At 42.9% G+C, this 12453-nt stretch overlaps 1 protein-coding gene across 4 annotated transcripts in view; it reads right to left on the bottom strand.

Annotated features, from left to right (window-relative positions):
* NEDD9 (neural precursor cell expressed, developmentally down-regulated 9) overlaps positions 1-12453 on the bottom strand; it is a 124059-nt gene that overhangs the window by 19492 nt on the left and 92114 nt on the right. The window lies entirely within an intron of this gene.

Genomic DNA, 12453 nt, shown 5'->3' with positions numbered 1-12453 from the left:
AAGAAGGAATAGTCACATATATTCATATACATGTAGATATATACATGAATATATATATACATATACATATATATATACATATACATATATATATATATATATATTTATTTATTTATTTATTTATTTTGAGATGAAGTCTTGCTCTGTTGCCAGGCTGGAGTTCAGTGGCTTGATCTCAGCTCACTGCAACCTCCGCCTCCCAGGTTCAAGTGATTCCCCTACCTCAGCCTTCTGCTTAGCTGAGACTACAGGTGCGCGCCACCACACCTGGCTAAGTTTTTGTATTTTAGTAGAGATGGGGTTTCACCATGTTGGCCAGGATGATCTCGATCTCCTGACCTTGTGATCTGCTCTCCTCAGACTTCCAAAGTGCTTGGATTACGGGTGTGAGCCACTGTGGCCCCTTCTTCATTTAAGTATAAACCACAGGGCCTGGTATTGTGCCTAGCACAGTAGGTCTTGCATAAATCTATTGAGTGATACATTAATCAATTAAAGGAAAACTGAAGGCTGTGATGCAAGATGGCGTGAGGTCTGCCAGTATGTGAATAAGCTTAGTTTCCAGCTAGGCCAGCTCTGGGTTAAGTAGAACCCACAGGATAAGGGGCAGAACTATACCCTATCAGGCATGCATGGTGGTACTGGGCAAGAGAGGGAGTCAAGAAAGCAAGGGAATGTCAGGTGAAGCTGAGATATCAGAAACCGTAGAAGAATGCACCTCAAGTTGGGTAAAGCCACCATTGTGGGAGGGCTGCTCGACAGTTTCCTATTCCCCAGTTGAGCCCATATGTGACGTGAACACCTAGGTTCTTCTTAGCCACAAGGCAGAAACATGTGGGAGAGTGTTTTGGAAAAGAGAAACCAAAACAAACCCTGCTTTTTACCTTGACATCAGAAGGAGAATATGCTTGCTTTAGTTCTGGGGATATGTGACAGGCTTGTTCATGAGAAGCTGTGTGCCAACCGCCATGGCCCCACTGGGTCTTTTTCTTTTGCTTATTGGAAGAATTAGTTCTGAAGAGGGACGTGGTTGACACACAGAAGCTGGACTCAGGCAGAGCTGGATCTAAATCCCGGCTCTACCACTCACAAGCCATGAGCACATGACCAATTTCCATTCTAAGCCTGTTTTCTCATAAGTAAAATAGAAATTATACTTACCTCATAGGCTATATGGGTATTAAATGAGATCAAGTGAATAAAGTGCCTGGCGGAAAGCCATAAGCCATAGCTATTGTTATTGTAATTGTCACCCAGGCTATATAGATTTCACCTTTTGACTTGGACTTCTAGAAATCATGAACTAGGAAACTGAGATTAATCATCTTGCCGAAGACAACTTAAAAAAATGAAGAAAAGCTGGAAAAGATCTTCTTAATAGTGTCAAGACTTAAAGGATAATAAAGAATTACTAGGTCAACATTTGGGAGAGGAATTCCTCGAGGTGAGACTGCTCTTCCTTGGGGGCATTTGCTATTTTCTGCTGATCTGAAACAGGTGACTGGGAGGCTGTGTTGGGCTTTCTATAGCTTCTTTGGGTGAGGGGAAACATTGGACTACAGGGCTCACCAAAATAGGAACCCCAAACCACTTCCAACTTGGGGTTGGAACCCTAAGGACTATGTCCAAAATAAATATTAACTGGAAGTAAATCCACCCTTGCACAAGCTAAAGACATCAGGATTGCCAGAACATCTCAAAACACAAAATCAGATGTATGTGTACCTATGAGGCTGGCAGAAGGAAACCAAATTCTCTCTGAAGGCAGAGAATGTCTTTATAAACTTTATGTTATTTCCACAAATATATTAAAAACACAATGTCCAACATACAATCAAAGATAACCAGGAAGTCAGGAGACCAGACAACAGGAACGAGACAAGCAACAGTCCATTCTTGCTTTCTAATGTGCTAAGAATGTTATGTATGTCTTAGTAATCACAGATCTCAAGGCTGTTTTCTTTCACAATGTTTTATAATCAAATTATGGGAGAAAACAAGATTAAGTCAGATAGAAGTAAATTAATCTTTAGGAATGTATAGTGCTCAAAGTGAAACCTAAGAGGCCGTGAGAATTTCAAACCAAAGCAGCAAATGGGAAGAGACTGTGGTCTTTGATGATCATCAGTGGTCTTTGAGTTCCTTAAGTTACTGTTTTCTGCTGTTCCTATCAGTATTGGTATTATCATGGTTATCACCGGAGCAGCTGAAGGCACGCCAATGGGATACCCCAGGAGAAAATGTGTTTTTCCAAGTCTAGGAGATAAAGACATTTATCCGAGAGAAAGATGGCAAGGCCCCAAACTCAGGACACTTTATTAAAATGCTCATCAGATGAGATCTTTCCAGTGGAGGTCCACAAGCTGGGTTTGTTTAGAGGATCTCACCAAGAAGTAGGGCAGTTGCCCATCTCTCTGGAATGCCTAGGAGCAAAACATTTTCTATCAAGACAAATTCTGCTCACATTGTGTCACTTGTTCAAGGTCTCAGCAAGTCTACTTGGGGACACTTCTTTCCTTGGGCAGCCACTTTACCTCCTTAATGCACGCTGTCCAGGTGCCTGGGATAGGGGCAGCACAGTGGCAGCAGAGGCCACATGGGCAGGAGAACTTCAGTTTCTCAGCTGCATGCCGCTAGCTCAATGGAGCACTAAGGGAAGTGGGAAGGGAGCACATGGCTGCCACTCACAAAAGCCAATCCCTCTCCCCACAGCAATCCTCAGACCTGCCATGTTCTGCTATGTTTCCTTCTGATGCCAGCCCTATGGGTCACCTACTTATCATGACTTCTCATCTCTCCACTCCCAACACTGTCTCGTTTTGACTCCTTCTTTCCTTCCATGTGCTTCCAGCAACCCTAAGTAAGAACAAAGCAGTAAAAAAAATGAAACAGAAAAACCCCACTTCTTGAAAGGAAGCATCGGGTGGAGTAGATGGGAGACAAAGAGACGGATGGGGAGGAGACTGGGTCACTTCAGCAGCATTGGTCATGCGCTAGTGACTTACTATTTCTGCTTCTACATTATGACTTCTACAAAGTCATTCTGTTGCCTGATTCTACATTATCTGTCTGTGTCTATCTTTGTATGCATCAAAAATTTAAAAATCACTAAATTGTTTTTTGTCATTTTAATAAGATTTTTAAAAATAATAAATCTTACTTGAAAGGTTTTCTTCTAAGAGAATCATGGAACACAGACCTGTTCTAGTTTCTATGTCCCATGATTCTCTGTCTAAGTCTCTACAATCCAAAGCAACTTTATGAATAGCCTGAATTGTGCAATCTGTTGCCTCCAATATAGAGATAATGCCTTGATTATTGACCAGTGGAGTTTCCCCATTAATTTAGCAGGGCACAAATGTGTGGAACCAGCTTCTTATGTCCTAAGGCCTCATCAGGAGCTAGGTCACCCAGGAGGTGCTCAGAAAATACCAATGGGTAATTGATGAGAAGCTAAAAAGTTTCCCTGTGCCATAATGATTACAGATTTATAACCTCACCATTAATAGTACCTAGGATTCTCTGAATGTAAAAGTGTGTTTTACTGATTAACAGCCATGTATTTATATTTTTCTTGGCATATATGGGAGGTGAAATTTGACTGCTTCCTGTATATCTCTAATTCCTCCCCAGCCCCTGGTTTATTTGCATTATCTCTCTTTGTGTTTCATGAATTAACAAGAGTGTTTAGATTTCCAAAACTGCCTGTTGGAAAGGACTTCTTTTACTTAAATGCCCTTGAAAAGCATTAACAGAGCCACCACAGTATTTATTAGACTTTATAATAACCTCTTTGTCTTAAATGAACTATTTGATCCCTTCCCTTTAAAGAAAACCCCAGGAAAAGAAACATTACCATTATCACTGCCTGCCCATTAGAACTGGGATCCAATTTTCAGAAACTGTAAAGCTACAGTGGTTTGCCTGTTTAAAATCCAAGAGTACTAGTTGCTTTTCTAGGACCAGAGAAAAAGCCACATGTTGCCTACCCTGGATTTATTAATTCTCTATAAATTCTCTCTGCCCAGCTTGGGTGTAGCAGTGAGCTCATTTATTTACTTGCATAGCAACAATATAATGAAAACTGAGTCTGGCCTTAAAAATACACCCTCTTAAGCCTTGTCCGTGATTAACCCTTCCGAATGCGTCTCTTGTGTTCATGAAGTTTTTTTTCCCATGTATTTTGGAGAGGTGATTTACTTTCTTTCAAAGTCATTCTGTTGCCTGATTTTATGCCAGAGCTAAACCTCTTGCTAGCCACATCTAAATCACAGCCAGCTTCTTTCCCCAGTGAGGAAAAAGTCACAACTGGAAGCTCAGAAGTGGGGCAGTGGTGCTCTTGGGTCACTTTCATTTGACACAGCATCGGGCAGCAAACCACTCAATAGAAACAGTGCTCTGATTGTTAGGCCCCCAGCATGTCTCCCCTGCTGCTTTCAGGAAGCTCTTTGTGTAGCAAGTGCTAAAGCAATATTTAGTTATAGAGTGACCAAGCACCAGCAAGCAGCTAGAAACATTTAATGTGAAAGAACATGACGGGAAATGGCATCTCGGTCCCATAGGTGGTTGAGGTCTTTCTCAGGACAATGCCAAATACAAGCCTGTGACAAGTTGGATATAGCAAAGCCGTTTTTCTTTTTTCTGTCTCACGGACTGAAATGTTCTTTGAATGAAAACTATAAAAAGCACAAGTATTTTGGCTCTTCTGATGTCCAAGTAAATTCAACAGGAGGCTGAGTACTCCATTTAAATTGGGAAATAAATTTTAGAGAGGTGCCCACAGACTTCCCCCAGGGGAATGGGACTATGGAGAGGAGGTGGGAGATGAGAATTTGGGGACCCAAATGCCTATTGGTATCATTTCCTCCTAAATAGGAGAATAGGAGAACTCTCATGGTTTAGTTGGAAGAAAGGGTGCAGTGGCTGATGAGGGAAACCACTCACGAGGCAGAACTTGGTGACAGCTCTGAAGATGGTTGTCGTGTCCAGAGACACCAGGCCTAAAAAGTCCTCTGCAAAGCCAACAGGATTAAACAAAGGAAAGTGGGCAGAAAACAGTGAGTTCCAGGATGAAGCGCTTTCTTAGCTCTTGGTAACAAAACAGGGATGAGAGTTCCCCATGGTGCAGAACTCTGGAAGTTTTCTTGGATACAAGACCCAGGTCTGTCAGACACTGATTCTCACTGGCTCAGCTCACCCCAAGCCCTACCCCATCGTGTCCCTGCCTGCACCTGCTGTCTTTTGGCACAGCTCTGTCTTCCAAAGTGCACTATGGTTCTGGATGGGACGGTGGACTGGATCCTAAAGGAAGTGTAGGAAGGATTTGCAAAAACTTAAGGGTCAAGTGGAAATTTATAATCAATGCTTGAATGTCTTTTCTTTTTTTAAAAAAAGACTCTTGGCGGGACGCGGCGGCTTACACCTGTAATCCCAGCACTTTGGGAGGCCAAGGTGGGCGGATCACGAGGTCAAGAGATCAAGACCACCCTGGCCAACACAGTGAAAGCCCGTCTCTACTAAAAATACAAAAATTAGCCGGGCGTGGTGGCACACAGCTCTGGTCCCAGCTACTTGGGAGGCTGAGGCAGAAGAATTGCTTGAACCCAGGAGGCGGAGGTTGCAGTGAGCCAAGATTGTGCATCTGCACTGCAGCCTGGCGACAAAGCAAGACTCCGTCTAAAAAAAAAAAAAGACTCTTGCTGTCAGCCTATTTTTTTAAACTGCTAAAATGCTTCTGAGAAAGAATCAGATAAGGATATCTGGATCATAAAATTTTAGCAAAGATCATTAGAGATAATCCAGCTTCATTTGCCATTTCACAGTTGAGGGAACTAATGTAGAATTAGTTACTCAGTCTGTAAATGACAGAGACATGAAGGGACCCTTGGTTAGCTGGGTCAGCAGTGCAGTGTTTACGTTTCTCAATGCCCTGCGGCCTACACGAGCAATACATGTTAGACATTTTCCAGAAATTTACTACTTTTCTAATTTCACAAATACTCTCAAAGAAAGTTATTTGCTTATATGAGAAGCACAACTTGAAAGCTGGGTAACTTATGTTTTGGGGGGTGCCCCCACCTGGTTAAATGAAGCTGTCCATTTGGAGGAATTTGAAGTCATTTGAAAAGACAGTCTTTCCATATGGCAGAGGAAGCCAACATAGCAATGTTCTCAGTGGTATTGGAGTCTGAACATTACCCTAGTGACCTGCTCAGGGCTCCTGGATCAGCCCTCTCTGAAACTGCCCAGTATATCTGGTGGGGGGAACTTCCACGCTCCGATTCCCTCAGCATTGAGGCTACTCCCTGGATCTGAGGTGGGAGGCTTGGGCAGCAACTCTAATTCATCCTGGCAACAGGGTATGTTTTAGCACCCAAATTGCTAATGAGGTATCCAAATATGCCTTCTTCTTTAAGGGCTTGGCAACATCGTCCTTTAGCCAGGATGTAAAAATCATTAGCATTGGAGTCAGACAGACGTGGGCTCAAATATCAATCCTGCCTCTCACTGGAGGCAGCAAGTTAACTTCAGCAAGTGAACTTACTTCTCAGACCTCAGTTCCCTCCTCTGAACAGCGAATGCTGAGAGGTGCCCCTCAGAAGGCTGTGGAGAGGATCAGGTGACAGTACCTCTATAGGATCCCTAACGTGGAGCCAAGGCTCAAGGCACCTTGTGGTCACTCCCACTCTAGTTCTAAAACCGTCTTGCAAAATGAGACGGAAGCGCAGAGTAATAACACCAGTGAAGGCTGCACATTCAATTGGTGGTGAGTTGGAAAACAAAAAACTATTGCAATAAATAACTGGTTTAAGTGTGCCATGCTTTAAGAAAACCAAGTATTACCAAAATTATTCCAATCAGAGATGATTGTGGCGTTGCTAAAGGCTTCTTTGCTTCAAAAAATTGATATACTGTGGGGTCCCTTTAAAGAGAGGACTCCTTGGTACTCTTCAAATGTTACTAGAGATACACCCGACCTTTTTTTTTTTTTTTTTTTTTTTTTCCAGATGGAGTTTTTCTCTTGTTGCCCAGGCTGGCGTACAATGGCGAGATCTTGGCTCACTGCAACCTCTGCCTCCCAGGTACAAGCGATTCTCCTGTCTCAGCCTCCCAAGTAGCTCAGATTATAGGCATGTGCCACCAGACTTGGCCAATTTTTTTGTATTTAGTAGGAACGGGGTTTCACCAAGTTAGTCAGGCTGGTTGTGAACTCCTGACCTCAGGTGATCCACCCACCTCAGCCTCCCAAAGTACTGGGGTTACAGGTCAGCGCCATCTTGCCCAACCTACATCTGACTTTTGAGGAAGGCACATTGTCCTATTGAGTGGCACCAATACACTTTAAACAGGAGGAGCACATCTCTTTAGAAGTTATCTTGGCAATGTTTAAGACACAGCTAGTTAGAATGAAGTGCTTTTGATTGCTGAGTTTCTAGTTCTGCATTTTGCACAATATATTCAACCAAGTCTCTTTTTAAAGATGTGTTCAACCAATATTGTTTGTTTTACTATGAAATTAAATAAATCAATTTATTCTGTTCTCTCTCTCACAAATACAGTGTTCTCCTACTTTAGCCAGACATCATACTAATGCAGTCTCTTACCTCTTCACTCTGATAAGCACAGTCACTTAGCATGAAATCATTGAAAAAGGAAGGTTAACCTCTGTTTGCTTTGGTGTGGGTTTATAAGAAGTTACTAATGCGCTCTTAGAAATATGCATTATCTATAAACATCATAAAGTGCAACTGAGTTTGAAGGCTTTGGCACTGGCCAAACAAAAGAGACCTTTGTTAATTTTTAAGGAGGAGTGTTACAGTTTGCTCATTGCATTGGCGTGGGTGACTTGTCTGAGAAAAGATACTTCTCGTTTTCAAAGTGAGCTCATAAATTCCTGCCCTTCAAGGGCTGAATGACCTCAAGTTTTGTGTAATATTAAAGTGTATCTTAAAACTCCAGGGGAGATATTTTAGATCGCAGGTTTAGTTCTCTACATAGCCCCAAAAGCCATGTATCGAGACAAAAAATTTATTTAAATTAGGATTATCTTTATGTAGAAATATACCATTCTGGAACATAGTTGTACTTTATTGAGATTAAAAATGAAGAAACTGAAGTACCCTCTACCCTAGAAGTATTTTTTGGGTGTATATGTATTTTGTGTGTGTATAGGGAGGGAACAGGAGAAAGTGAGGTGAAGTCAGACTTTAAATTTTCTGGAAGCTTTCATTTCCTCTAAGTCTATTTTTTGGTTGTTGGTAGACAGGTCATGCTGCTAACATATGGCACTGAGTTGACTGGTATCTGAGTGTCGCTCTGGGCAACCAGATTTCACAATGCCTCAAATTCCAATAAGGGAAGTCCTTGTTCCTTAGCCAGCAGCTTACGGGTGTCTGTGTTTGTGTGTATGTACATGTGTATGTACGTGTATGTGTGTAATTTGTAATGACTCAGTGTCTAGGAAGGTACAAACATTGTAGCTAATCTATTTCTGCTTCTTACATTACCTTTCAGGAATGGGCCTAGAAGACCTGGCTAAAACCTATGAATCATTTCCTGCCAACATTTGGCTGTGGCCTATTTTGGAAGGTAGAAAATGATCCTTAAAGATGATGTCATGGGATCTTGTTAAATCTGAATATTACTTGAGTTTTCCAAGTGCCACCTCAAAGCAATGCTTACCCATTCTAGACCATCACACACATTGTGATGGCAGGCTATTACATTTTTAAGGAGCCCTTGAGATCAGTGAAATATTCAACATATTCTGGGACCACAGGGGAGGGGAAACAGCTGGAATGCAGAGAGAAACCTTCATGGAGGAGATGAACCTTCGTGGGTTCTAAAGAATGGTTAGGAGTTCACAGGTAGAAGAGAGGGAAGGCATTCTAGGTAAATCATAACATATACAAAGGAAGTTCTGTTTTTCAGTAGAAAAACTCAGGCCGGGCTTGGTGGCCCACACCTGTAATTCCAGTACTCTGGGAAGCTGAAGTGGGAGGATCACCTGAGGCCAGGAATTCGAGAACAGCCTGGACAACATGGTGAAACCCCATCTCTACTAAAAACACAAAAATTAGCCAGGCATGGTAGCGCATGCCTGTAGTCCCAGCTACTGAGGAGGCTGAGGCAATAGAATCGCTTGAACCTGGAGGCGGAGGTTGCAGTGAGCCAAGATGGTGCCACTGCACTCCAGCCTGGGCAACAGAGCGAGACCCTAACTCAAAAAAGAAGTCTAGTTTTCCTCCTTAGGTGACCACAGAGGAGTTAACTAATCTTGTCTAAACTGGGTAAAATGTACAGAATTTAAACTCTCAGACAAGCCCAACTTTACATCACTCATGCTTTGCTTCAAAATGCTCCTTTATGGTATATGAATAGTTATGCTTACAAGATGCAGACAGTGACATTCTGAAAGGCCCTTCTGTGAGGGAAATGACAGTAGAAAATCTGACACCTCTCAGACCAGATGGTAATGAGCTGGACGGTGATTTTCGAACAGCAGCATGTTGGGGGGTAGCTGTGTGATAAGATCAGAACCACCTTTCAGTTAATTAAGGGTTAACTCTAATTGAACACTTTGGTTCTTGCGTCTGCCTTGTTCGTTGGTTCACTGGGCTGCTGTCCGGGGGCTGATGGTCTCCCAAGTGCTCTGCCTGCAGCAGTCAGGCCGTGCGCTGATGGAGCTTGAAATGTAGCCCCAAACAGATCTTCAGAAAGAGGTACAACAAATCTAGTTCCAGCGCTTAGAATAAAAGCAACACATCCAAAGAATAATCAGAGAAGCACATGTAATTTCCCATGCAGATCAACCGTGAAATGGATGAACTCAGGTGGCAATTTCACTGATCTTTGAAGCAGAGAACTTAGACTCTTTTTTTGAGACCTAGTTTCCTTCTGTTGCCCAGGCTGGAGTACAATGGTACGATCTCGGCTCACTGCAACCTCTTCCTCCTGGGTTCAAGCTATTCTCCTGCCTCAGTCTTCTGAGTAGCTGGGATTACAGGCATGTGCCACCATGCCTGTAATCTAATTTTGTATTTTTAGTAGAGGCGGGGTTTCTCCACGTTGGTCAGGCTGGTCTCGAACTCCTGGCCTCAGGTGATCCACCTGCTTCGGCCTGCCAAAGTGCTGGGATTACAGGCATGAGCCACCACGCCTGGCTGAAATGAGACTATTTTAGATCTTTCTGGGCTTTTGGTTTTGGACATTTGTAGGTTTCATTTACCCCAAACCATAATCCCATATTAAGTAGAATTTTTGCTGTTAAAAATTGAAAACTTTTTTCTTCTTTTATAATTCAGCTTTTCAAATTATTCGACTATGAGTAATTCATTTAATTTAGGATTGCCTGTGGGTTCTTGGCAATCACGATGCATATTTAGAAACCTTTGCAAAGTGAGAAAAATATAACCTACATATTGTTTTCTACTATGATGAAATAGTTATGAGCCCTAAATAAAACAATTAACAGGGTAAACATGATATGGTTTCCTAGACATTGGTCTCAATGTTTATTAATTTCTATTTTGCAATTTCTGTGTTTCATATTTTGGAGGCAAAAGATCTTTTCTTCAGCTCTCAAACATTCTCATAGGCCCTGGGCCCGTTGCCTGCAATGCCTAATGGATAAAACGGCCCTGCACACAAAACCAGAGCGAAAAAGACCAGGGAAATTAAGTAAAGGTGTCGGCGTATATGGTTTTCAGATAACTTGGCGAGTTCTCTTCCACCCTTTGCAGAATTCTTGTAGAACCAAAGAGAAAGACATACACTGAAAAAGCACAGCATACGTGTTAGCAAGAAATCACTTGTACCTTTGGTGTCTAGTAAGAAACACAACAGGGCCGACGCAGTGGAAAATAAACTCTGAGAAAGGAAAGAAACGCAAGGCTAGGGGAATGCATTGTTTTAAGCCCCTGCCATTCTAAGCACTGTGCCAGGGACTTTCTCTGTACGTTTCCATTTAATTCTCACGGCAGCCTTCTGAAGTCGTTAAGATCGTTCCCATTAAACAGAGGAAGAAACTAAGGCCTGGAGAAGGTCAGCGACTCACCAAGGCAAATACAGCTATGGAGAAACAAGCCAGCATCAGCCGAACCCCGAAGCCCTTGCTCTCTGCAGAGTTCTCATGCTGTCTGCTTGTTTCCTAAAAGGGTGGGGATTTTATGACGATATTTCCTTCTCTAAACGCTGATTTAATAAGTGATGAATGTCAGTTAGTGTGGAGGGGCTGCAAGAGGGTGGGTAGAGGGTGGAGTTTCCAAGAGAGCAAAGTTGAAGTGATTGAAGGCAGAATTCACTGTCTTTTTTTTTTTTTCCTTATGTGATTCATTAGTAGGAAAAACTGTGCTGGGTAGAACTTCCGAAGCCCAGTTTGTAGCAATATTAAGGGAATTTTGAACTATGGAAAGTCCCGATTCATAATCAGATTGGAAAATGTCCCAGCCCCTTCATGGTCCCTTTACAGTGTTTCTCGAAGTCTAGTCCTAGGATACCACCTCCAAAACTATGCAAGGAGCTCAATAAAACGCAGATTCCTGGGCCCCAAACCAGACCTCCTGGATTAGTTTCTCTGAGGGGAAAGACCTGGAATCTGCATTTAAACTCACCATCCCTCCCTATCTCCGTGGGTGAGTCTATGCCCATTAACCTTTTAAACCCCACCCCCGGGGTTCAGAATAAGATTCCACTGCCTCCTCATTTTCTTGTTCAATAGCTTTTAAGGACCCTAGCTTAAACTCTCAGGCATATCTAGTTCTGGGCTTATCACCATTTTAGATGAAAAATTTAAAGAGAAAATGAGCAAACTGCTTTATTAAGCAAGTCAGTAAAATGTGAACTCAGAAAAATGAGAAAGCCACACCTGGTCCCCAGTGCACTGAGATTATCTCTTGGGGCCTAAGCTTAAGTCATTCATGAGTATGATTCCCACCCACTGAGAATATCCTCTACCCAGGAAGATGTTGGCAGATGTTTTTTTAAAACAGTTGCAATTGCCTGGAAGGCTAAAATCACCTCCTAGCAGCTAAACCATCTCCACTAAGAAAGAAAGAAAGGAAGGGAGGAAGGGAGGAAGGGCGGGAGAAGGAGGGAGGGAGGGAGGAGAGAGAGAGAGAGAGAAAAGAGAAGTGAGGAAGAGTGAAAAGAAAGGAAGAGGCACCACATTCCCAAGAGTGTGAATCACTGGTCCAGGGTACCTGGAGAGAGGCAGCCTAGAGACCCAGGTCAGGATACTGTGGAGAGCCCTAGGTATTTGGCAGGGAAGATAGCAGGACCACCTTCTTGCCCTCCCCACCTGGCCATGTCGCCACCCCAGACCTGACTGTGCAATGCTTCGGGCATGACCTACTCCTCAGCCCTGGATGCAACTCCTGGAAGGGCTGGCACAGGCCGTTTTTAGAAGTTGATTTCCTCCTGCAGGACTCATCTACCTTTTGCTCAACATAAAAT

Source organism: Sapajus apella, unplaced genomic scaffold, assembly GCF_009761245.1.
Source record: "Sapajus apella isolate SASKATOON/1434 unplaced genomic scaffold, GSC_monkey_1.0 scaffold70, whole genome shotgun sequence".
Lineage (NCBI taxonomy): Eukaryota > Metazoa > Chordata > Mammalia > Primates > Cebidae > Sapajus > Sapajus apella.
Note: the sequence above shows the minus strand (reverse complement) of the source record. Positions and strands in the feature narration are given on the sequence as shown.